Genomic DNA, 26394 nt, shown 5'->3' on the forward strand with positions numbered 1-26394 from the left:
TAGTGGTTTTTATCTCCTGCACTGTATCATAAGCATATGCATATAAATCATAATATGAACTCTTAAAAACAAAAGTACTTTTGTTGAGGCATTATGCCTATAATCAGTCAGCAGGTCCCCAAACATCTAATTCCTGAATATCTGATATGTCCTGTCTCTACTACCCAATTCCCCTGATGTTACTCTAATTAAAGTCCTCAGTGTCTCTGTCCTATAGTGTTGAAATAACACCCTGGGTTTTGGTCTCCTTGATTCTAGTCACCGTCTGCTCTAGCCTCCATGTGAATCTGATCTTGTCTGATGTCACTTCCTTGTTCAAAATTCTCACATGAACCACCAAAATCCAGTAGATGGTATCCAAACCTGTGATGGTGGTACTTTAGTATCCTTTATAACCCTGTGCCCTGCATGTTTAACCCATATTCTGCTATTCCAATCACTTATGGTCCAGCAAAACTGAACTCATTGTAGCTCATCCTGTCATGTGCTCTTACTTTGCTATGCATTTGCATATATTTTTCTCTCTGCTTGTTTTGGATTTCTTGTCCCTTAACTATCAGGGAAACATCTATTCTTCTTTCAAGTCTCAGCTGTCTTCTCACACTCCTTGAAGTCTCTCTTATTCTTCCTCCAGGTGGACCTAGATGTTTCTTCCTACATGCTAGCACTACACTGAACCATACTTCCACTGACATTTATCATCTCTCTCTCCAGCAGACTTCATGGTTCTAGATGGAAAGCACTAGATGGTTCTAGATGGAAAGCACATGGTTCTAGATGGAAAACACTTCTCATCTTTGAATCCCCCAAAAGACTATTATAATGCTTGACATACAGTAGGGTGGCAGTACAGTGGAAGGAATGACCAGAGGAAGGAAAGGAGGGAAACAGAATCAGGAAGGACAGGTATAGAAGTGGGAGGGACCCAGAGACAAGATTCGGAGACCACAGTTCTGTCTTTTGAGTTCACTAGTTTTACAAACTCATCTACAAGACTCAGGTCAGCTCCTCAGATCAGGCCCTCTTAAGTTTCCAGAAAATTGAGCTGCTTTTCACTGTTTGCACAACAAAACGTTTCATTATAGTTCAGGTGCATAGCCTTTGTTTATATATTCTATATTTCCAAAGCAAAAATAAATAAAAGAATCATTGTTCCCTTAATCTCCCAGGAGTTTCACCTTACAGCTGCAGTGGCCATGCCAGTCACCATTTTACACTTTTTGTAACAAGAACCAGGGACTTCATTCTTGCCCTTTCTCTCTTTTTACTCCACCCATCCCTCCCATTTTTCTCTTATCCCTACCACACTTAGTCCTTCTCTTCCAGGTTTTACTAGGGCTCTATACTATTAAAAATACAAGGAAAAAAAGGTATTTTTACTTTAAGAATAGTAACTCCTCCCCCTTTCCCAATTTTTACATCAAAAGACATTGTTAAATGCCATTCTCTTACACATTTAGAGAACTGCTGATTCTCTGGGGAAAGAAAGGTGGTTGCTTAAGAGGTAAAGCCCCTTAAAGCATTCAAAATGAGGAATGATTTTGTACAGAGGATATCATGCAGCAGGCTGGATGTCTAGTTCCAATTCCTTTGTTAGCTCTGAGACCTTGAAGAAGTGATTTTTAGTCGCGGCGTGCCAAAGCTTCATCTGCAATTGAGAGCACTGGACTGACAATCTTCAAGGTCCTTCCTGCTCTAGCATTCACTAACTCTGCTATTTTTGACACACTGAATAATTAGGAGCAGCCAGTTTTAGTATCTTATTATAGCAAAAGCAGTAAAAAAAGTAATAATAATGAGCATATACCATCAATGTGCAACTATGTCTTGTTCTGTTTGAGTGAGGATCCTGAAACATAATAATGGCTGATAATTTCCACCGAAAAAATTGTTAAGTATTAAAGACACTCTTCTGAAGATGTTCTCTCCAGACTCTCCTACAGGCAATCATGAGCAAGAGGGTGGGCATCTTCGGAGCTGGAGTCAGTGGCCTGGCTGCCATACGGTGCTGTCTGGAGGAGGGGCTGGAGCCCACTTGCTTTGAAAGGAGCAGTGATGTTGGAGGCCTGTGGAAATTCTCAGTGAGTGGCACATCACTGGAACCCAGTGGAAGGAGATGGGTTCCAAGGTAAATCAAATCTGGTCAGTTCTAATTCAGATTTGGGAGGCAGGTCACAAAAACTCCAGATCTGGAAAGTGAAATCTTACCTCTCCAATCGTACTAATGCACAAAAAACTATTTCACACCGGCAAAATCTGTCCTGAAAAGGACATCTTCAGCTCATTAAACATCACCTGCATGGTGGAGTCCAGATCTCCGAGCTGCAAAGGGCACTAATTTTAGTAATTAGCCAAAAATATACCATGGCCTTCCCATGTAACAGACATGATTCTATCCTTTATTGCTCTTAAATGCCAGGACCATGGATAGAAAAGAGAAAAAGCAAACCTGGACTGAGATCCTGAGATCAGAAGTCCTGAGTTCTAGTCTCAACTTGTAGGTTTTCTAGGCAGATAGATATCAGGCCAGTTGCTTTTTTTTCCCTGAACTTCAAATGCTCATTTGTCAGATGCAGAGGATATGATTCTATAATTAACTTATGTCTACTGGGCAGATAGAAATTATTATAGATAATGATTGCGTGTGATATGTGTGTGGCTGCTGAATAGCCTATCAGCTCCAAATACAGAGAGAAAAATTACGGTCTTTGCCATTTGGGCTCATTGTTGTAGAAATAATATAATTAGGAAATATTCCTTATAAACACATTTTTTTTAATTTCAAAGCCAAGTTTGGAAAAACTTCTAGTCCTTCTGTCTTGAATTTCCCAGCCATTGTAATTAATTGTCAATGATACATATTTGGCTTGAAAACATTATATCCACATCATTCATCTTGTAACTACTTTCTGCCCTGGTCTTAGTTACTGCCCGGCCTGCACCAATAGCCTCCTCCAATTGAGTTTATTAGTGCTAACTTAGAATATATTTTTATTCTTCTCCAAGCCTTTTAAAAAAATTTTTTGGTTTTGTAACCCTGAAAGCACTACATGAGATATGAGGTCATTAATTTTTCCAGTAGGGAGTAATCAAGAGTTAATATTTTTCAAGAATTTAATTTTCCTTATTTACATTTGCTTAGGGAAATATGGCCAGCTTAGACTAAATCATAAAATGGTTTTCTACCATCTCCCTAGTAACAATTAAATGCTGCTTGAGCACCTATTCTGGTAGAGTTTGTGCTAAGTACTGGGATGACAAATATGGAACATAATCACTCTTTATAAATGGTTCAATTTCATTTGATGAAGCAAGCCATAATATAATTCCACAATTCTTTGATGGCAAATGGGCAAGAACTCATTTGATAGCAAAACCTCTCCTGAAATCATAAGGCTGAAAAATGTGAATTGGATCAACATGAGGCTAAGTCTCACTTTCTGTTGCACTGCAGAAATTTTATTGCATTTGACAGATTGTGGCCCCAAATCTGACTAGGAGCATTATGGAGCAAAATCCAAAAATGTACACAGTCCAAAATATATCTGGCCCTAAGATTTTTAAATAAGAGATTATATAACTACAATAAGATAGACCTGGTCGCCACCAGTTCACACTCTTTTAGAAGAGTGTGGACTACAGAAATCTTAGTAGGTCAAAGGAAACCTCCCACAGGGATGACATTTAGCTCAGCATTGAAAGATAACCCCAGACAAGCAAAATAGAGGACCACCTGTGACACAACTCCTAGAGAGTGCATTTTCCATCAAAGACTGTGGATGGCACTCCATAGACCTACGCAGTCGTTGGCAGTGTGCCAGCACCAGGTAAGAGACCAACAATCCATGAAAGGTACAGAAAAGGCAATGAACATGGTGTGTACAGAAAGGGATCTATGAGTTAGCCAATACAGCCAGATCAGAAAGTTTAAGGAAGCAATAAGTGATAGTTCAATAAGATACAAAGTTGGATTCTGAGTTATCCACAAGAGGAAATTTTTCTTTTCCCTAAGGTTATGTTTATAAGCAAAATTCTACTCAAAGGCATGATGAGGATGTGGACCCTTACAAATACTCAAAACATTAGCCCCCTCCACATACCCCAACCCTTCCTTCTTTTCTTAGAAAAGTTGCTTGGCACAATATATAATCAGAGAAGGATTTTTTTAAATGTGTTACATAAGACTTTATCTTGCAAGTCTTTGTTAGAAGGTGTTCCAGCAGGCAGAAATTTGATAACTGTGAACTTTTCACTATTTGCTTTTTCTGAGAAATGAAAACCAAATGGGATTTAAATACTAGCAGGCAATGTGAGTGTGTTTTAAATTTCATCCACTCCAAAACAGGGCCTCATGCCCCCAAAAGATTTTATTACTACTGTAATAAGAAGTTGCTTAACAGCAGGTGTGGTGGCTTATGCCTATAATCTCAGCATTTTGGGAGGCTGAAGCAGGTGGATCATCTGAGGTCAGGAGTTTGAGACCAGCATGGCCAACACGGTGAAACCTTGTCTCTACTAAAAATACAAAAATTAGCCAGGCGTTTTGGTCGGTGTCTGTAATCCCAGCTACTCTGGAGGCTGAGGCAGGGGAATCTCTTGAACCCAGGAGGCAGAGGTTGCAGTGAGCCGAGATCATGCCACTGCACTTTAGCCTGGGCAACGGAGCAAGACTCCATCTCAAAAAAATGAATGAATGAATGAATGAATGAATGAATGAAATTACTTAACAAACAATAGGTTAGTATCATTTTAATTGCAAAAGCTGAACCCAGGACTATTCGAACTTTCTCCCACTCATTTATTCATTTATTCATTCAACAAATACATACTGAGTACATTATGTGTGGGGTACTATATTAAGCATAGCTGCAGATAAGAGGCCAGCCAGCACTTTAAAAGCAGAGAGAAAACAAGTATTAGAATAACTTCAAGTGACTGTGTAATTAGGGCAGTAAGAACAATGGGAGCTTAGTGAACCTAAAGATGAGCTGGCAGCAGGAGAGAGGGAAGGTAAGGAAAAGCATGAGAAAGAAGGCAACTTTTGAGCATATTCTGAGGGCATATTTAGACAAGGAAATATGAGACTGATAAGCAGAGCTGGAATCAGAAAGAAGATCAAGGCAAACTGCTCAGATACATGTACAACATTTTGGAATTAACCTCTGACTTTGCCCTCAAGTTACTTATGTTCTCATGGGAAAGATGAGAGATGAACACAGTTATCTCTCAACTGTGTTAGTGCCCACAGCTGCTTAGGGATCTGGTTCTAGGGCAAGCTCCCTCAGCTAGAAGCAGAGTCTATGTTGAATTTCTTTTTTACTGGCTCAAATCACAACTCATGTTGGAATAATAAAAATGCACACGCTCCCTGGAGTAACTGACTTGTTATATAATACATTTGCTTTTTATGTTTGTTTGGAGAACAGTCTTTTAGGGAAAATTTCAAGGAGCTGTAGTGTACATACTCTTCTCTCCTTGTGTTATAATTGACTGGGGTCAAGGGGCAAAAAAGCAGAGATTCATTCAAGATGGAAATATTCCAAGACCTCAGCATCTCTGCTTCCCAGAACAGTCTTACCTTCGTTAACCAGGCTCCAGCCCACAGCTCAGCCCCACCTCTTTTCAATGGGCAGCTGAAAAAAACTCCTTCCAACCTCTCCTTCTCACAACCATCAGTAAAAGGCACCAGCTGTTGATGAAAGGGAAGCACTCAACCTGCCTAACTGCCGGGCGTGAGCCTTCACCCTTTTTCTGACCTCCACAAAAATTTTTAAGTGATAGTAAAAAAAACAAAAAAAGTTAAATCCCTGAGCTTTTGTCCTTATGAGAAATACAGTAACCATGAATAGAGGAAGATTATGTTTTCAACTTGAGAAAAAAAACTGAGGCTTGAGGCAGCCCCCGCACTTCCCCACTGGGACACAATCCTCTCTTTCCAGCACTTTTTGTCTCCTTCTTCCAGGGGTCAGATGGTGTGAAAGGAAGATACACATCTTGAATCCAGCAGCAACGTGACATTCCATCTCTTTCCCCCATTGCACAAGAGTCCCTTCTGTACCTCAGGAAGCAGAAGCTGCCAGCTCTAAAATGTATTTTCAAGGCAACATATTGTGTGCACTTTTACCCTACCCTGACAACTGAGAGGAAATGTTTATTTTGAATTTAGCCTTTGACTGCTTCTAAAAAATAAGCCGCTTTTCAATTACACAGAGGCTTTAAAATGAAGTGCCAAGATTTAACACATGTTCTAAGGCCTCTGGTTTCCTCTGTTTCTTTGGTGAGGAGTAAAGGCCAGTAACCGGTGAGCCAAAGGACAGGGTTCATTTAAAACAGAGCAGTGGTTCTCAAAGTGTGGTTCCTATACCAGCTGCATCAGCATCACCAGGAACTCGTTAGAAATGTAAACCACCCCATACTCCACCCCAGACAGACTGAATCCAAATTCTAAGAATAGGGCCCAAGCCCAAGAATCTACTGTCTAAGGAGCCCTCCAGGTGATTCTGATTATACCAAAGTTGGGAAACCACTTCAATATTGGGTTCTGTTGCCAATGAAGAGTTTGCTGAACTCCAATAGCAAATAAATAGGCTAAAAGGCAAAGCCTCCTCTAGACTGTTTTGTTGTTGTTTTGTTTTGTTTGTTTTTAACCTGAGGATAAGATCAGAACCAGTGATGTCACAGGAGAATGCAAGAAACCACTAAGTGACTATAAAAACAGAGCTAATACTAAGGGTAATTATAATAAGGGGATTCACGTGAGGAGAGCTCAGGTTCTGTGTCAGGTGCTACGCGAAGGGCTTTCCATTCCATATCTTACTGACAGCTTTTAATTTTTGCTTAAGTCACATTGAACCACTGTGTTCACCAAAGGGAACACAATTCTTGGCTTTCTCTTTAAGCTTTCTTATTCTCCCCAGGACCACACAGAAGAAGGCAGAGCCAGCATTTACCAGTCTGTATTCACCAACTCTTCCAAAGAAATGACGTGCTTTCCAGACTTCCCTTACCCTGATGATTACCCAAACTATATGCACCACAGCAAGCTCCAGGAATAGACATTTGCTCAAAAGGATTTTTTTTTTTAAAAAAAGGAGTTTCGTGTTTGTTACCCAGGCTGGAGTGCAATGGCGCGATCTCGGCTCACCGCAACCTCCGCCTCCTGGGTTCAGGCAATTCTCCTGTCTCAACCTCCTGAGTAGCTGGGATTACAGGCAGGCGCCACCAGGCCCAGCTAATTTTTTGTATTTTTAGTAGAGACAGGGTTTCACCATGTTGACCAGGATGGTCTCGATCTCTTGACCTCGTGATCCACCCGCCTCGGCCTCCCAAAGTGCTGGGATTACAGGCGTGAGCCACCGCGATCTTTTAAGATACATACAGTTTGAGATAGGAGACTCAAAACTTGTATTGTTGAAATTAATATGTGTGGTTTAGAGAAAAGGAGACTGCACACTATTATAGAAATTAGAGCCAAATGTTTGGGCACCTCAACAATCAAATGTTGGCCGTGATTATAAAGTATTCACGCATTGATTTTTTTTTCTTTTAGACTTATTAGTCCACTATTCTCTGAGAGCTTTCAGACTACCTTACAAAATAGAGGCAACTATCCCATCATTGTCCACTTTTCACCCTCATGCTCTGATATTGGAAATAATCCAAAATTCTTTAGTATGTTATAGGAGTTTTGTCACTTCAATGCCAATGAGTTGTAGTTCAAAAACCACAGCATTTGGTAGGAATTCTGCCATTATGAAAAGGTTAACAACTTAAATGGGAAATACAGTCATTGCCCCCATCTTCACCCACTCAGTTCATTAGATTTTTTTTTTATTAAAAAGACTTGAGATTTCAGCATTGTTTCTGTGAAAATAATGTTTTACATTTCTTTAGGACTCTTTTTTCATTGAGCATTTGTCTGTATGTTAGGAACTCTTAACCTCAAATAACTGCTATTACAGGCAGAACACGTGCATATAGTGGGAAAAACAATCAGCAAAATTATGAACTGTGGTTATATTTACATTATTATTTTATGTAAATAATAATTATTTTTACATTATAATTATAATAATAATATTTACATTATTATTTTATGTAAATAATAATTTGGAGTAGCCCCAAATGTATAGCTAAAATAAAATTTTCCAATAGTCATTTTATTCCATGTATTCGCTTCCATTTATGGTATTAATACCAACAAAGATTAATGAAGTTTCTACTATGTGCTTGCATTGTGCTATGTGCTATATGTAAAACAAAAAGAGGTCTAAGACTCAGCTCTAAAGTTTATAATCTAGCTGTGCATCAAAATAAATATATAAAGAGTAAGTAATAAGATTCCAGTAACAATTTCAATCAAAGAGAAAAATTTTTAAAGCTATTTATGGTTTATAAATAGATCAATGCTACAGAGATCATGAAGCAAGAGGCAACACTTTGGGAGAAGGTATTTTCTAAAGAAAGCAAAATTTAGTTGTATTTGTTAGGCATTTTAGGTAAGTGAGTGACATGAGTAAAATTAGAGAGGTGGGAAAGTACCCTGCTCATCTGGAGAACAGTGGGCAAATCAAGTTGGGTAGGAGGGAGATATATCTGCTAGGATGAGATACAGCCACATACATCAGTAAACTAGTATGTACTGTACTTTGAAAAATAGAGGATTATTTTGCAACCATGTAAAAGAAATTCAGAGAGGGACATCCAGAGCTTATGTGATGGCACCACAGTCATCAAAGATTCAGTTTCACCCTTCTTAGCATGAGGCTTACATCATGAAGTTTGCCTCATGGTCCGAAACAGTTGCTGAGCCATCACACCTGCCTTCAAGGCAAAAAAAAAAAAAAAAAAAAAAGGAAAGAAAGAGGGGAAAGGGATGTCCTCCCAGTTGAATTAGCTCTCCTTTTACAAATTCTCCTGAAAAGCCTCTCCAACATTGTCTACTTATATCTCATAGACCACTCTAGTTGCACAGGAACCTGGAAAATGCATCCCTTTGCTGAGCATGTTGTCACTCCAAACAAAATCAGGGTTCTGTTAGTAAAGATGAAGAGAGAATGGACATTAGGGGAGCAGTTTGCAGAATCTGTCATAGAAAAGTTTGTGGGAATAACAGAAAATAAGATCGAAAGAGTATATTGGAACAAAATTGTATGGACTTAATAGTGATAGCATTAGAGATGTAGAATAAGTTTTAGAGGCTGTGAAGTAACAGAAATCACTTTGAGCAGGAGATGTGAAATGAATATGGTCCTTTAGGAAGATTAATCTGACAAGCAGGATGAAGGATGACTTGCAGGCAATGGGAGGCTGAAGACAAGTTAGTTATAGGTTCTTGCCATAGTCCCCGCAAGGGAGTGATAAGGACTTGAATGAAGGCAGTGTAGCAATCACAGAAAGAAAGAGTGAGATTGGGAGATAAATTATTGTTTAAACATGAGGCAAGGATGGAGAAATAACAAGTAAAAAACAGTTGTGGATTTGAAGTATAAGTGGCTGGGAGGTTTACATCATCATTCAGAGAAATACCAAAGTCAGAAGCCAGTGTTGAAGGAAATTTAAATAGGTCAATCAAAACCTGCTACATATGAGGATGAGGTGGCCCTCCAGATGGAAAGATCAAGCTAAACTAGATAGAAGAGAGACCAAAAATAGATGTATTTGTATATTCATAACATGAAAGTTGCTAATAGTTCTAAGGGAGAGTATTTATGCAGAGCAAAAGAGAAGCCAACAATCAAACCTTGAGATATACCCATGTTCTTGAGTATATGGAAGATGAGGTCAAAAATGGAGGAAGCCATGTCAGTAGAGGATAGCCATAATAACGTAGATTTGTTATACGACATCGTTCACAAAAATATTCAGTGTGATTTACCTGTAAATCAACTAACTTGATGTCAAAAAGTAAATGTACTCCAGTGAGTAATTTTTCTTGTGAGATTCAAAGACTCACTGAAGATTCACTGTGACTCCAATTTTAATATCTTTCTACATATTTCTGAATGACCAAGAGAGCTCATAATTATTTCCTCCACAGAAACAATTCAAGAAGGAAAAAAACTTGCATACACAGAATTGTAAACAGAAAAATAACTTTTCTGGTTTTCTTTAATTCCCTGGTTTCCAGTATAAAGAAATGTCCCAGCTTCTTAGTCACAGGCCAATGGGTTGTTGTTACTGAAAAGGATGGGAAACAGGAATCTACTATTTTTGATGCTGTAATGATTTGTTCAGGACAACACCTATACCCCAATCTGCCAACTGATTCCTTTCCTGGTAAGTTTCGAAAATATATAATAATCTGGGGACTTAATATGCAAACATCCAGGGTTAGAAACATCTTTCTATAGATACTACATAATGATTATTCTTAAAGTCCCAAAGATTTCAAAAGAAAAAAAATTTAAGTTTAATGATAAGATATAGTAATAAATAGCCTCATAAGCCCTTATATTAAAATAATCAAGGACCTGCAAGCCAGATATCAGACAAATACAACTTCCTATTTTACAGACAGTAACTCAACTATAGGTCCTGACAGCACATGGGGTCTCCAAGCAGAGTCACATTCAGAAAAAGTAGAGTCCAACTGCCAAATAGTTTAAAGAAAAACACATTTACTTATTTATAGGAGACTCCTAAGTTTCTAATTTCATTAGAAATTAGAAGTTTGCAAATAAACTTCAGAAATTTCAGTGATTTGTGTGTGTGCACACACATGGGTTGAGTATAGCAGCACACTTTGTTACCATTCAAAAGTGGCAAACCTCAAATAAATAGAATATGGATGAAGTCTTACTTCCATTTTTCCTTCCTTCCTTGCCACAGGAACACAGTCTACTCATTAGAGCTCCCATATCTAGGTATGATGTTCACAGGCCAGGCAAATTTAAGAGGAGGAATGTTAATGTTAACAGCCAGTATATTTAATGTTTATGAGCATGGGATCAGAACACCTGCACTCAACTTATTATTCCACTAATTCCTTACCACTTACCTTCTTTGTCTCAATTTCGTCATCTTTTAAAATAGGGACAATAGCCTACCATGCAGGGATGTTATCAAGATTAAATAGTTAAACCATGTAAAGCATTTAGCACAAGATCTAGCCCCCAGAGTTAACCCAATAAATATTAACTATTATCAAAACTTAAATTCTCATGCCTTAAGATTTTTTTAAGGCACTAAAAGTAATTTTTAGGGAGCTTAATGTCAAAAAATACTAAATGGATAAATGCACTTCAACTAGCCAATTTTTTAATTAAAACTGATATAGGAGGTTAAAAAAACACATTGAAAACATCTTTATAACTTCTGAAAATCATTCAAACCACTTGCCATGTTCCACTTAGGCCTGAACCAGTTTCAAGGCAACTACCTCCATAGCCGAGATTATAAGGATCCGGAAGCCTTCAAGGGGAAGAGGGTCCTTGTGATCGCTCTAGGGAATTCGGGATCTGACACTGGTGTTCAGCTCAGCCGTCTGGCTACACAGGTACATGACATAAAAGGTTTTGGGAAATAAATCTAAGACAGGGCTATGCTACTAAATCAGCAGTCAAGGTACTGAGGATGGTACTTGCATGTCACACCACAAGAGATCCACCTGTTGTATGTGCCCTTTAAATCGAGGAGGACTTGAGAAATTCTCCATGTGAAGCCAAGTAATGTGGCCCATCCTAGCAAGGAAGTACATTCCATTGAATCCAGAGGTAAGTGCATGAGTGTGTGTATGTATAGGTGAGTGTGTATATGTGCATTTCTTGTTTTAATTTTGTATTCTAATCACCTCCAAATAGACTAGTTCTTCCTAGTCAGCTTTATCTGTATTTATTTAACAGTATTTATTACAACCTATCATGCAAAAAGCACTGTGTTTACCACTCTGAAGTTCTGAAAGATATGCATGATTTCGTATTTACTAACATTAATTCGCTCAACAAATATTGGGCACTTATTATGCTTACTATTATCAGAACTATGCTAAACTAAAAATAAATGCAAAAATAAGTTAGACTAGTTCTTGATTTCAAGGAAGAGATGGAGATGGGGTTGACAGGTACATACAGACTATCACCAAAGGAGGCAGTGAGTCTTCCAGTAGAATTAGGTGTGGCAATAGCAACACAGGGAAAAGAGAATCTAACTTATCCTGGATGAGGTCAAGGAAGACTTCCCAGAGGACTCCAAGCTGAATCATCTATCACCAATAAACACTTAAGAAACAATATATTTTTAAGAAAACAGATTCTCAATAAATAAATTCTTAAATTGATGTAAATAAACCTAAATTTTTTAAACTAAAAACTCCCTTCAGTTATCACAAAGTTAAAGTCTATTTTGCAAAGACGGTAAAATAGATAAGCAGCCAGACTCATCTCAGGGCTAAGGCAGTTGCCATGGAAAAGTCCTTGGGGTATGCATGTAGGGAGAACTGAAAGGACGAGGAACAGGGAACATAATTAAATCCTTGACATCCTCAGCTTAATTTTAGCTAGATATTTAGCTACATTTTTCCCCCACCTAGCCCACTGACTACCATCAGCCACCACCAGTGGGGCTCACTGGATTATCTGGTCCCTTCCAGACTTGCCATCTTAGTCTATGAGTATGTGAAGATTAAACCATCATAGTTGAAAAGAGAGCCCTGTTGTTCCTAGAGATGTGGTTCTAATCCTTTCAACCACTATACACCCGCTCTCAGGGGTGGTGAGAGAGTCCCGTCTCTACTAGTTTAAATTTTAGACTGTTTATTTTTTAATTTTAAGTTCTAGGATACACATACAGAATATGCAGCTTTGTTACATAGGTATGCATGTGCCATGGTGGACTGCTGCACCTATCAACCTGTCATCTAGGTTTTTTTTTTTTTTTTTTTTGAGACGGAGTTTCGCTCGTTACCCAGGCTGGAGTGCAATGGCGCGATCTCGGCTCACCGCAACCTCCGCCTCCTGGGTTCAGGCAATTCTCCTGCCTCAGCCTCCTGAGTAGCTGGGATTACAGGCACGCGCCACCATGCCCGGCTAATTTTTTGTATTTTTAGTAGAGACGGGGTTTCACCGTGTTGACCAGGATGGTCTCAATCTCTTCACCTCGTGATCCACCCTCCTCGGCCTCCCAAAGTGCTGGGATTACAGGCGTGAGCCACCGCGCCCAGTGTCATCTAGGTTTTAAGCCCTGCACACATTAGGTATTTGTCTTAATGCTCTCCCTCCCCTCGCCTCCCACCCACCAACAGGCCCTGGTGTGATATTCCCCTCCCTGTGTCCATGTGTTCTCATTGTTCAACTCCCACTTATGAGTGAGAACATGTGGTATTTGATTTTCTGTTCCTGTGATAGTTTGCTGAGGATGATGGTTTCCAGCTTCAACTATGTCCTTGCAAAGGACGTGAACTCACTCTTTTATATGGCTGCTAGACAATTTATTTAGGCCTGCTTTTTAAAAGTGTTCCTACCTGGATATTGAGAGAAATGCATGGAAGTATCCAAGGAATTGTGTTGTGTTTGCTTATTTCTTATAGAGTGATACTGAAATCTGTATTGCCTTTCCCCACCAGGTCATTATCAGTACCAGAGGTGGTTCCTGGGTCATGAGTCAGGTCTGGGATGATGGCTATCCTTTGGATATGGTGTATGTTACCCACTTTGCATCCTTTCTCTGGAACGTCCTTCCTTCCTTCGTCTCTGACTGGTTCTATGTCCAAAAGATGAACACATGGTTTAAGCATGAGAACTATGGCCTGATGCCTTTAAATGGGTACTTAAAAATAGAAATTTTTTATTCAAAAAGGGGGCCACTCATTTAAGTGAATTTATTCTCTCTAGAACTTACTTTTGTTGTCTTATTGGGCCTTGTAAGATTAAACTAAAGGTTTCACAGGTGACAGGACATACCAGTGACCATGAATGGCTTGGAAACCTTATTGAAATTAGTCCAGTAGAAAAAGTATGGAAATATCTGAGAGGAGAATTAAGCAGGCAAATAAATCATCCTGACATGCATGATTCATTTGCGGTAGCTACAAGCTATAGCATAGAAATTTGAGGGCTGAACAAACTCAAATTGGTTTTTTGGAAGAATATCTTGTCCATGCTTATGGGTAAACAAGGATATCAATAATAATACCTGCTTCTCAAGATGGTTGTGGTATTCAATAATACAGAAATATAAAAATTGCTTTGTAAATAATAAAGCTTTAAAAAAAATGGTTCTTCTTGTCAAGTTTTCTAATGTGCTTCAAAGGAGGAAATAACAAAATAGTGTTAATCAACATGTGTCAGCTTGTAGGAAGTCTCAAAATAAAGGTACACACTTCCTCCACCCTTGAAATTTTGACATTTTTGCAGAACCGTCAGGAGGCATGGAACACAAAAAGCCATGGAGAGTCACAGAACTAAGGTGGCCAGTAAGATTAGTCAGATTCATTTATTTACTTCTTTACAGAGACAGGGCCCAACACTTACTAATTAGGAAGGCATTCTAGGCAGAAGAATCAGCATATCAATAGAAAAAAAAGAATATTTAAGTTAGTAAGAAAAGAAAGAATTTTATCTCCTGGCCCATGCTAGCAAAAAAGTTTCATTGTGTTTAGAGAAAGAGGTGAAGAAAAAGTAAGGAGGAACTGTAAATCAAAAGAACAAATGCCAGATTTAGGAGCTAAACTCTCATTCCAAAGCACTTATCCTACCCAGTCTTTGCAGACTGCTACAACCCTGAAGAAAAAAAATGTTTATTTTATGCATTTAAAATTATGTTTAACACTGGGACCTACTTGAGGGTGGAGGGTGGGAGGAGGGAGAGAATCAGCAGAAATACCTATCAGGTACTATGCTTATTACCCAAGTGATGAAACTGTCTGTACACCAAACCCCTGTGATATACAGTTTACTTATATAACAAACCATGGACCCCCAAACCTAAAATAAAAATTTTTTTTAATTGTGTTTAATTTAAGTCCCATAGCTTGAGCTGGTTAAGATTTTTTATCTTGTAAGAGTAACTGTAAACTATATTTTGGCCTTGCCATTTAAACAAAAACATAGTTTTAGAAATTCATTCATTCTAAAAACTAAGTTTCCTTTTGGAAAGGGTTCCAGTTACCCTAAGTTTTTGGAGGGAGAAAGTGGGAGGAAAAAACAGGTTTCATTGCAGCCTGCACTTTACTACCTTGTAAGGTAAAAGAAGAGGTTACAGGATTAGAGAGACACAAAATGATGTGGAAGCATAGAGACAAATTTCAGGACTTATAAAGTGTCTTTGCGTCTGAGGTACTTTCAGGAAATTCCAGAATCCCAAGGGAAACTCAAATCAAAATGAAACATATCATCCTGAAAAATATTATTCCTAGAATTTTGGCAACTAAAATGCAATATCAAAGTTGTTACGCTTTTTTGTGGCCAGAGCTGATGAAAGAAAACCAAACATGGCAATAAAACTTCCCACCACTGCAAGTCTGATTTCCCCATGTAAGACAAGACTTAAAAGTTATGATGATAGTGTACTTATAACAACAGTGCTTGCATGAGCCTGACACTGTTTTAAATGCTTTAAGGATAATTGGTCATTTAATTTTCACAGCAACCTATGAGGAAGATTCCATCATCATCCCCATTTTACACATAAACAAATACAGTAAAGTAACAGCTAGCAAGAGATAAAGCTAGGTTATTAGCCTGAGGCATCTGCTTCCAGAGTTGGCATTCTCAACCACTTTATTACATCTGTAAATTAGTTTTATTCTCATTTAGAAAAGGAATTGCCATGAGAGAAGAGAGTTCAATGGCACTCATGCTGATATTTAACTGCTTGATGTCATTTCGGCTGTCGCAGGTATTTCTTGGAAATGAGGTATTTACAGCAAAGATGTTTGACTCTCATTTCTGTAGTTCCCTGAGAAAAGAGCCTGTATTCCATGATGAGCTCCCATCCCATATCCTGTGTGGCACTCTGTCCATCAAGCCCAGTGTGAAGGCGTTCACAGAAACCTCAACTGTGTTTGAGGATGGGACCATGTTTCAGGCTATCGACTCTATCATCTTTGCAACAAGCTATGATTATTCCTACCCCTTCCTTGATGAGACCATCATGAAAAGCAGAAACAATGAGGTCACCTTGTTTAAGGGCATCTTCCCCCAACTAATGGAGAAGCCAACCTTGGCTGTGATTGGTTTTGTTCAGTCCCTTGGAGCTGCCATCCCCACAGCAGACCTGCAAGCCCACTGGGCTGCTAAAGTATTTGCAAGTAGGTGGGTCATTCTGTCTTTTATTCATTTTCTCAATGAACATTTTTTGAACACCTACTATATGCAAAGCACTGTGCAAAGGAAGCAAGACAAACATGTTCTTTGACCTCTCAAAGCTTAAAATGGGATGTGAGGGATGCCATAAGTGGGGGGTGGTTCTAGTGAGGGGATTTGGACAGTGAGTTATTTTGCATAGAGCAAACAGCATGCAGAAAGTCATAAAGGTGAGGAACAGCATAGAATGTGTAAAGACCCAGAAACATTTTGGTGGAAAGTAATGTAAAACAGAGGCAGGGAGTTGCAAGAAATATAGCTTTATAAGCTGCGTTAAAGAGCTTAAACTTCTCATAGGGATTTAGAAGGACTTTGCAAGATTTTAAGAAAAAAAAATAGCAGAGGATAACTGCAATGTCAGGATACATTATGAAGGTTGGAAGGGCCCTCGTAAGTGTTGGAGGTGTGCTAGAAACCTCATTGGTGTCACCTTCTGTTAGAATAACAAAGTCAGTGACAATCTTCTTCTTCCCTCCTTCTACATAAGACCTCATGGTCTCCAGGGGCTACAAGTATGCTTGTGTGAGGAAATCAAGAATATGAGGATTACATGGAGAAGGCAATGTCCCAAATATACTGATTTAATTTACTCCAGTCATACTGATAATCATTATTATTGAAAGTGTTCTTTTATTCAAGTATTCTCCAAAATGTTGACCAATATAGGTATAACTTACCCAACATAACTAATCCATAAAAACTTATACTATAGGTAATTAAGAAAATATTACAATATGGAATGTATACATATGTTGTCTAAAATTTTTGTAGATAAATAAATTTCTATTTCAAATACACCGTGAAAGATCATTGTTTAAATAAACACCATCATGAAATCTTTCGTAGGTGCTCCCCTGCAAAATACTTCTGTTGTTGTTTTTTCCTTTGAAAGGCACAACAGTGCCAAGAGCCTCAGGTATTGTGAGAAGACTGGATATAGTTCATAAACCTAGAAAATTTACATGAAGCAAATGGTATCATTTATTTATTCAGCAAATACTTATTGAACACCTAATCACGCGCTGCAAATGTTAGAGGAAATTTCTTCCATTGTTACAAAGGCAAAGAAGCTACCATCACCAGTTAAAATAAGTTACATTAATGGCCGGGCATGGTGGCTCACACCTGTAATCCCAGCACTTTGGGAGGCCAAGGCGGGTGGATCATGTGGTCAAGAGATCAAGACCATCCTGGCCAACATGGTAAAACCCTGTCTCTACTAAAATACAAAAAAATTAGCTGGGCATGGTAATGCGTGCCTATAGTCTCAGCTACTCAGGAGGCTGAGGCAGGAGAACTGGTTGAACTCGGGAGGCAGAGGTTGCAGTGAGCCGAGATCGCGCCACTGCACTCCAGCCAGGCGCCTGATGCCTGGCGACAGAACGAGACTCTGTCTCAAAAAAAAAAAAAAAAGAAAGAAAGTTGCTTTAATGTAGTGTAATTCGCCAAAAGCTCAAACTTTTCTGCTCCCCCTTAAAATGCCTTACGTATCTGCAGGGAAGATGTTTAAAATCCCATTCTTCCTTTCATTATCTCATTTAAAATGCCATGAACCTTAAATGGAACTATTTTATCAGATGATTTCTTCAGAGAAGTTTTAGGAAGAGGATGCAGAGGAAAATAGAAAGAAATTGTTAAGTTATTATATGCTTGAAGTGTACCGAGCACATATGTTGAGGATTAGGTCCTCCATACTGTTACAGAAATATGAGATTGAGTGACCTGAAGCTACAAATGTCTCTGCTGTCACTATCTCACTACAGGCCAGCTTTGCTGTTCCCAAAGAAGGTCCATTAACTTTTCAGGCCTTTGTTTCTGTGAACTGGTATTTTGCTAAAGATATCAAAGACAGCTCCTCTTGATATAAACAGTTTTAGGAATGTGGTTTATAAATACCAAATGACTCCCACCATATGTCATTATATAGTTCTGATTTCTTTGTATTTTTCAATATTTTTCTCTTCGTTTCTTTTCTAGACTCATGTACCCTGCCAACTACAAATGAAATGATTGCTGACATTGATGAGAAAATGGGGAAAAAACTCAAGTGGTAAGCAGTTGTACTCGCTAATAGAACAAGTCTCAAAATGTGCCGTATATGTAGAAAAACATTAATACACTCTAAATATTGTCATTAGAGTTCATTTTGAACACTTGTAATAATCAAAAAATATTTAGATAGTAAACAGTCATCATACTTCTCTTGCATAACTCAAGAATAGAGGTTTTTTATTAGTGATAATTTTGCCCTCCAGGGGACAAATGAAAAAATCTGGAGACACTTTTGGTCATCGTGATTGGAGAGGGCATGCTACCAGAATCTTATGGGTAGAGAACAGGGATTCTGCTAACCACCCAACAGTGCAGAGCACGTCCACTAACACAAATAATTATCAGGCTCAAAATGTCAATAGTACTCAGATTGAGAAAAGCTCTGTAAGTGACTACCGCTGATCTTTAAACAACACAGGTTTGAATTATATGGGTCCACTTATACATGGATTTTTTTTTTCAATTAATATACCACAATTTTCTTAAGATTTGCAGCAATTTAAAAAACTCAAAGATGAATCGTGCAGCCTAGAAATATTGAAAAAACTAAGAAAAAGATGCCATGTATAAAATACATGTAGGTACTAGTCTATTTTATCCTTTACTACCATAAAATATACATAAATCTATTCTTAAAAAATTTATCAAAACTTAATGCACACAAACTCTTACAGCCTACACGTGGCGCCATTCACAGTCAAGAGAAATCTAAACATAAAGATGCAATATTGTCATAACTGCATAAAATTAACTGTAGTACATAATATACTAGTGTAATAATTTCATAGTCATGTGCTGTTGGTATTGCAGTGAGCTCAAGTATTTTGAGTATCTACTTAAAATGCTGTGTGACACTAATCATTTTCACCTGAGCAGCTCATAGCTCCAGTAAATTCTGCACCAAAGTAAAAAGTGATCTCTCAAGGTTCTCACATATTTTTATCATGTTTAGTACAATGCCTTCAGCCTTTAATAACACCATGGGATCCATATAAATTGCCATTAACGATGTTGGAAGTGCTCCCAAGAAGCAAAGAAAAGTTATGACATTATAAGAAAAAAACTGAGTTGCTTAGTATGTACTATGCTTTGAGGTCTGCAGGTACAGTTGCTCACCATCTCAAGATAAATGAATCTAGTGCAGCTATGCCAGCAGGTATAAAACCTTGCACTTCTTGTAAAATATTTTTTTATTTTGTATTGAAAATGCAGTTTTTATGTGGGTGCAGGATTGCTATAAGAAAGTATACACATAGACTCTAATATAATTTGAGAAAAAGTGAAGTCATGATATGACAACTTAAAGCAAAAGGAAGGTGAAGCATCTAAAGCTGGAAAATTTAATGCCAGCAAAAGATAATTTGATTATATGACAAAGAGCTTTGGCTTAAAAAATGTCAAGATAACAGGAGACGTGCCTGTGGCCAACCAAGAAGGAGATGAATTCCCAGATGCTATTACAAAAATCATTGAGGAGGAAGGATATCTGCCTAAACAGATTTTCAATAAAGCACCCTATTCTGGAAAAAAAAAAAAAGTCACAAATGTCATTTATTAATAAGGAGGAGAAGTAAGCACCAGGATTAGGCAGGAAAGAAAAAGCTAACTCTACTGTTTTGTGCAAATGCAGTCAGATTTATAATCAGGACTGCCCCTATCTATAAAGCTATACCCTCAAACCTTGAAGGGAAAGGATGAATATCAGCTTCCTATCTTTTGGTTGTACAAGGAATCCTGAACAAGACCCTTTTTCTGGATTAGCTCCATCAATACTTTGTCCCTGAAGTCAAAAAGTACTTTGCCAATAAGAGACTGCCTTTAAAGTTTTTTTGATATCAGACAATGCCCCTGACCACCCAGAACCCCATGAGTTCAACATCAAAGGCATCAAAGTGGTCTAATTTCCCCTAAACACAACATTCCAATTCAGTCTTTATATCAGGTCAGAAGGACCTTTAAGGCTCATCACATATCATACTCTGTGGAAAAGATGGTCAATGCTGTGGAAGATAACCCCAATAGAGAGAACATCATGAAAGCCTGGAAGGATTATACCATTGATGATGCCCTAGTTGTTACAGAAAAAGCTATAAAAGCCATCAATCCTAAAACAATATATTTCTCCTGGAGAAAACTGGGTCCAGATGTTATATAGGACTTCAGAGGATTTACAACAGATCCAATCACAGAAATCATGAAAAAGATTGTGGATATGGCAAAATAAAAAGCTGAGAGTGAAGGGTACAGGGTATGGATCATGAAGAAATTCAAAAGCTAACAGACACCACTAACAGACACTTTTAATTACATAGCAGAGGAATTAAAAAATAACTTGATGGAGATGAGTGCTTCCAAAGCAGTGCCATATGCTGGAAAAGAAGACATAGAAAAAGCTGTTCCAGCAGAAGGGTTTTTATTATCCAAGACTGCTTTTGACTTCTTTTATAACATGGACCCTTCTATGATACAGGCACTGAAACTAAAGCAAATGATAAAGGAAGGATTAATACTATATAGAAACATTTATAGAGAAATAAAAAAGCAAAAGTCAGACAGAAATTACAAAGTATTTCCATAATTACACCAATGCGCCTGCCTCTCCTGCCCCCAATCCAATTCTACCTCCTCCATCTCTTCCACTTCTGCCACCCCTGAAACAGCAGACCAACCCCTTCTGTTTCTCCTCCTTCTCAGCCTACTCAACATAAAGATGATGAGGATGAAGACTTTTATGAAAAACCACTTCCACTTAATGAATAGTAAATATATTTTTTCTCATGATTTTTTAATAACATTTTCTTTTCTCCAACTTACTTTATTGTAAGAATAGCATTTAATACACAAAACATACAAAATATGTGTTAATCACCTATTTGTGTTATTGGTAAGGCTTCCAGTCAACGGTAGGTTATTAAGAGTTAAGTATTTGGGGATTCAAAAGTTACACATGGAATGTTGACTGCAAGAGAGGTCAACGCCCCAACCCCTGAGTTCTTCCAAAGTCAACTGTATACAGGAAGTTTCTTTACGTTTTCAAACATTTAACATGGCATTGGTATGTCAACCTAAAGGAAAAAACTGAGGGAAATGTAATATAAGAAGAGAATTGATTTAAGCCAAGTTTGAAGACTGCAACCCAGGGAGCACAGAGTCAAATTGCCCTGAATATACACTCCATTAGCAGCAATTACAAGTAGGTTTTTAAAGGAAAAAAAAAAGAGTCAATTTCTAAGTTGTTTACCAAGAATTTATATTAAAATAATATAAGCTATTGATTGGCTATACACTGTTCTTTGTAACACAGATTCCAGGAACATGAAGATGATGGGTGAGACAGCTAGTCAGGAACCAAATGCCTTTTAACAATTGCCCCCAAGCACTGGTAGAGGGCAGCATGACAAGTTCCATATGCCTGGCTCTCTGAGCTTGATAAATTTTGCATAACTCACATAGCACAGACTACTCTGAGCTATTTTTCTTCTCTCACATTGAATGCAATAATGTAGTCACCCATTCAGGGCCTAGAGAAGAAAAGAAATGGAATCCTCAGATTCAACAAAACCTCCTCTGCACAACTTCATCCAATTCATAGAACAACTCTCAGAGGTGGGCACTTTTACATGCTAACAATTCATATAGCTTGATACCCTTTCCTTTAGAGCCCAGTAGGAATAAAGATAAGGAAACAGAGAGGTTAAAATGTTCATCTTATTACATAAAGGATAAGCTGCTATTCAGAGTTTCAAAAAGCAAATTAAGCCACACTCCAACTAAAAGAAGTATAAAGGCAAAAAGGGGTGATCTCTTTTCTCTCCATTATAAAATGTAATGGCCAACACTCCTGTAACAAAAGACAGGTTAACAAGAGAAAAACATAACAGATTTATTATGTGGACATATGTGCATGGGAGCCACAGAAAACATGAACTCAAAGAAGGGCCAGTTGGTTCATGTTTAAATATTCTCTTCACTGGGGATAGGGGAGATGGAAGTGTAAAAGTAAATTATTTTCAGAGGAAATAGATCCAAATAACAGTGACCTGAACCAAGTTTCTCTGGGCTCTGGGGGAGATGTAATCACCCAACAGATTCATCTTGCTCACTGCCGAGAAAAACTGAGAACAGCAGGTTTTTCCAATAGAGAGTTTAATAAACACACAGTTGTTAGAGGCATTTGAACCAGAGTGACTCCATCTTGAATAGGGGATGGATAAAATAAGGCTGAGACTCACTAGGCTGCATTCCCAGGAGATTAGGCATTCTTAGTCACAGGATGAGATAGGAGACCAGCACAAGATTGACGTCACAAAGACCTTGCTGATAAAACAAGATTCAGTAACGAAGCTGGCCAAAACCCACCAAAATCAAGATGACGACAAAAGTAACCTTCGGTCAGTCCTCACTATTCATTATATGCTGATTATAATGAATTAGCAAGCTAGAAGACACTCCTACCAGCACCATGAGGGTTTACAAATGCCATGGCAGTATCAGGAAGTTACCCTGTATAGTCTGAAAAGGGGAGGAACCTTCAGTTCTGGGAATTGCCCATTCCTTTCCTGGAAAACTCATGAATAATCCACTCCTTGCTTAGCATGTAACCAAGACCTAACGATAAGTATACTCAGTTGAGCAGCCCATGCCACTGCTCTGCCTGTGGGGTAGCCATTCTTTTATTCCTTTACTTTCTTCATAAACTTGCTTTCAAGTTTTATACTCTATGGACTGGCCTTGAATTTTTTTTTTTGTGAGAGGTCCAAGAACCCTCTTTTGGGGTCTGGCCAGCTAAGAAGGATAGGAGTTTATTATTACTCAAATCAGCCTCCCTGAAAATTCAGAGACTAGGTTTTTTAAGGATAGTTTGGTAGTCAAGGGGCTAGGAAATGGGGAATGCTGATTGGTTGGGTCAGGGATGAAACCATATCTTCAGCACCAATCTTAGGTTTTATAATAGTGATATTATCCATAGGAGCAATTAGGGACTTCTGAATGCATGACTCCTGAGCCCTAATTTCTTAACTTGTGGCTAATTTGTTAGTTCTACAAAGGCAGTCTGATCTCCAAGCAAGGAAGGGGTTTGTTTCAGAAAAGGGCTGTCATCATCTTTGTTTCAAAGTTAAACTACAAACTGAATTTCTCCCATATTTAGCTTGGCCCATGCTCAGGAATGAATAATGGCAGCTTGGAGATTGGAAGAAAGATTCAGTGATTAGTTCACATTTTTTTCACTGTCATAATTTTTGTAAAGGTGGTTTCAGAGGTAACATCACAGGATGTTGGATACCAAAGGGAGGAAAGCATGTCAAACAAAGGCTGTCCTGTTCTGCAGATGAAACCTCAGAGAGCAGCACTCAGAGAGTTAGCAGCCTATGATAAAAGTTTCTCTGTCAGACATTTGGTGGTGCCTAACTCTGTCTCTCTCTCCTAATAGTTAATCTTTCCTAGAGTGGGCAAGGGAATCCTCCGAGAAAGCCTAGTTTGCATCTTCTGTTTACTTCCCTTTATTTTCTCCACAGGGTACAAACCTCCTTCACAAAAGGCAGCTTTTTAAGGATGTTTTTGTTTGCAGGCCCTCTGAATAGCCATCTCAAAATTTGTCAAGAAAATTTATATTTTGCAGTGAAATATTTTTTATTTTCTTTAATATGAAATAATTTATGTTATTACATTACAGAAGTATTAAAAACACCCATGAACCTAATGTTAAAGAAACCAATCTAAAAATCTAACATTGGGGCACATTCTAAGCAATGTCTTATAAAGAATAATTATGTGTTAATGAGTAAACTAAGTTAATCAGTCGCCTAAACCAGAGGGTCAGTTTACTCCAGGCCACATGGCCAAACGCAAAAGTCCAACATTACATCAAACTCAGATAGAGATTAGGAAGGAGGGGAAAAGCAGCTCACTTAGCCAAAGAAGAAACAATAAATTCAATTTTGTGGAAAAGCGGGGCATAAATGGAGGTGCTGACTAAAACATTATTTTTCTGAAAGAAAAAATAAGAAATTAATGCTCCTATTTGCAGCTGTAACACTCATTCCAGTATGTTCTCTTCTTTCCTCAGGTTTGGCCAGAGCCAGACTTTGCAGGCAGATTACATCACATATATGGATGAGCTGGACTCTTTCATAGGGGCCAAGCCTAACACACCATGGCTCTTCCTAACAGATCCCCGCCTGGCCCTGGAGTTGTACTTTGGCCCTTGCAACCCATACCAGTTTTGACTGATGGGACTAGGGAAGTAGGATGGGGCTAGAAATGCTATCCTGACCCAATGGAACCAGACAGTCAAGCCAACTAGGAAAAGAGTTGTCAGTGAAGCTCAGAGACCCCGTCCCTTTTACAATTTGCTTAAAATGCTTTCATTCCCATTACTCCTTCTGGCTGTTACACTTACATTTTATTAATGAGAAAGTCCTTGGGGTCTCAAAAGTCAGCCTAGCAGTGTAATCACACAATACAACACACACATACACACACACACATACACAATCACAACATAATTTCTCTCTGCCTTCCTGAAGATATGAAAATCAGTCTTGGCCCATTTAAATCAAAGTATAAATAAAACGGAAAATACTCAGCCTCTCTCTCCGTGTTGGGAATCTGTTCTCTAAAAGGCTTTTCACATGCTGAATTGGCAAATTTGGGGATGCTTGAGATAAGACAGGAAGCTGAATAAGCATGAGCACAGATTTTCAGGCTAAAAAAAGTTCAATAAGATGTAAAGGTGTTTTATTTTGTTCTTTATAGTATATCAACCAATGTATTTTCACAATATTAACAAGTTCTTAAAATTAAATCAACATAGAGAGATAAGTTTATACCAATACAATAACAAAGATAAAATGAACACATTGCTTGAAAGATACATACTGCTAAAGCTCTCCTAAGAAAAAATATATAAACTGAATAGTTCTAAATCTATTAAAGTACTTGAATTTGTAGTCTAAAAACTTTCCCACAAAGAACATCAGGCCAAGATGGCTTCACTGGTTAATTCTGTCAAACGTTTAAGAAAATAGTATGCCAATTATATGCAAAATTTTCCAGAAAATTAAAGAGGACAGAATAATCCTCAGCTCAGCTCATCGCATGAGGCCATCAAAGCCCTGATACCTAAATAAGACAAACATATTCTAAAAATAAAATAAGGCCGGGCGCGGTGGCTCACGCCTGTAATCCCAGCACTTTGGGAGGCCGAGGCAGGTGGATCACGAGGTCAAGAGATCGAGACCATCCTGGTCAACATGGTGAAACCCTGTCTCTACTAAAAATACAAAAAATTAGCTGGGCATGGTGGCGCATGCCTGTAATCCCAGCTACTCAGGAGGCTGAGGCAGGAGAATTGCCTGAACCCAGGAGGCGGAGGTTGCGGTGAGCCGAGATCGCGCCATTGCACTCCAGCCTGGGTAACAAGAGCGAAACTCCGTCTCAAAAAAAAAAAATAAATAAAATAAATAAATAAATAAATAAATAAATAAATAAAATAAAACATAGATCAATATTCTTCATGAAGATATATGCAAAAATTCTTAACAAATGTTAATATAATCCAGCAGTATATAAAATAAATAGCATAGCCAAATAAAAATTATTCAGGGAAAACAACGTTGGTTTAATAGTCAATGTAATTCACCACATTTGTAAACTAAAAATGAAAAACCGAAATGATCATCTCGATAGATGCATAAAAAGCATCTAACAAAAGCCAACATCCATTGCTGAAGAAAATTCTCAACAATGTGATAGAAGGAAACTTCCTCAACATGAAAAAGGGTATCTATGAAAAACCTACAGTTAACATCATACTCAATGGTGAAAAACTGAATGCTGTGTTTCTAAGATCAGGAACAATGTGAAGGTCTTGGTTCTCACCACTACTAGTCAACATTCAACTGGGGTTTCCAGCCAGTGCAATAAGGAAAAAAGAAGGAATAAAATATATCAAAATTGGAATGAGTGAAGTAGAACTTTCTTTATTCTTAGACCACATGATTGTCTTGCAGAAATTATTTTGAAATCTATAAAAAATTAC

General features: G+C 38.2%; 1 long non-coding RNA gene and 1 pseudogene across 3 annotated transcripts in view; one reads left to right on the forward strand and one right to left on the reverse strand.

The window, feature by feature from the left end:
* LOC105711728 (uncharacterized) overlaps positions 1 to 26394 on the reverse strand; it is a 411034-nt gene that overhangs the window by 335385 nt on the left and 49255 nt on the right. Inside the window, exon 1 of one of the 3 annotated variants that reach the window (XR_010340301.1) lies at positions 5579 to 5646. The exons of the other annotated variants lie outside the window; for them this stretch is intronic. This is a non-coding gene — a long non-coding RNA (uncharacterized LOC105711728). Of the gene's footprint in view, positions 1 to 5578; positions 5647 to 26394 lie in introns of those variants that run through there. 3 annotated transcript variants of the gene reach the window in all.
* Positions 1950 to 24763, forward strand: LOC105711725 (putative dimethylaniline monooxygenase [N-oxide-forming] 6; annotated as a pseudogene).

This window comes from Aotus nancymaae, unplaced genomic scaffold (assembly GCF_030222135.1).
Source record: "Aotus nancymaae isolate 86718 unplaced genomic scaffold, 86718_ANA_hifiasm-v0.15.2.pri h1tg000108l, whole genome shotgun sequence".
NCBI classification, from domain to species: Eukaryota; Metazoa; Chordata; class Mammalia; order Primates; family Aotidae; genus Aotus; species Aotus nancymaae.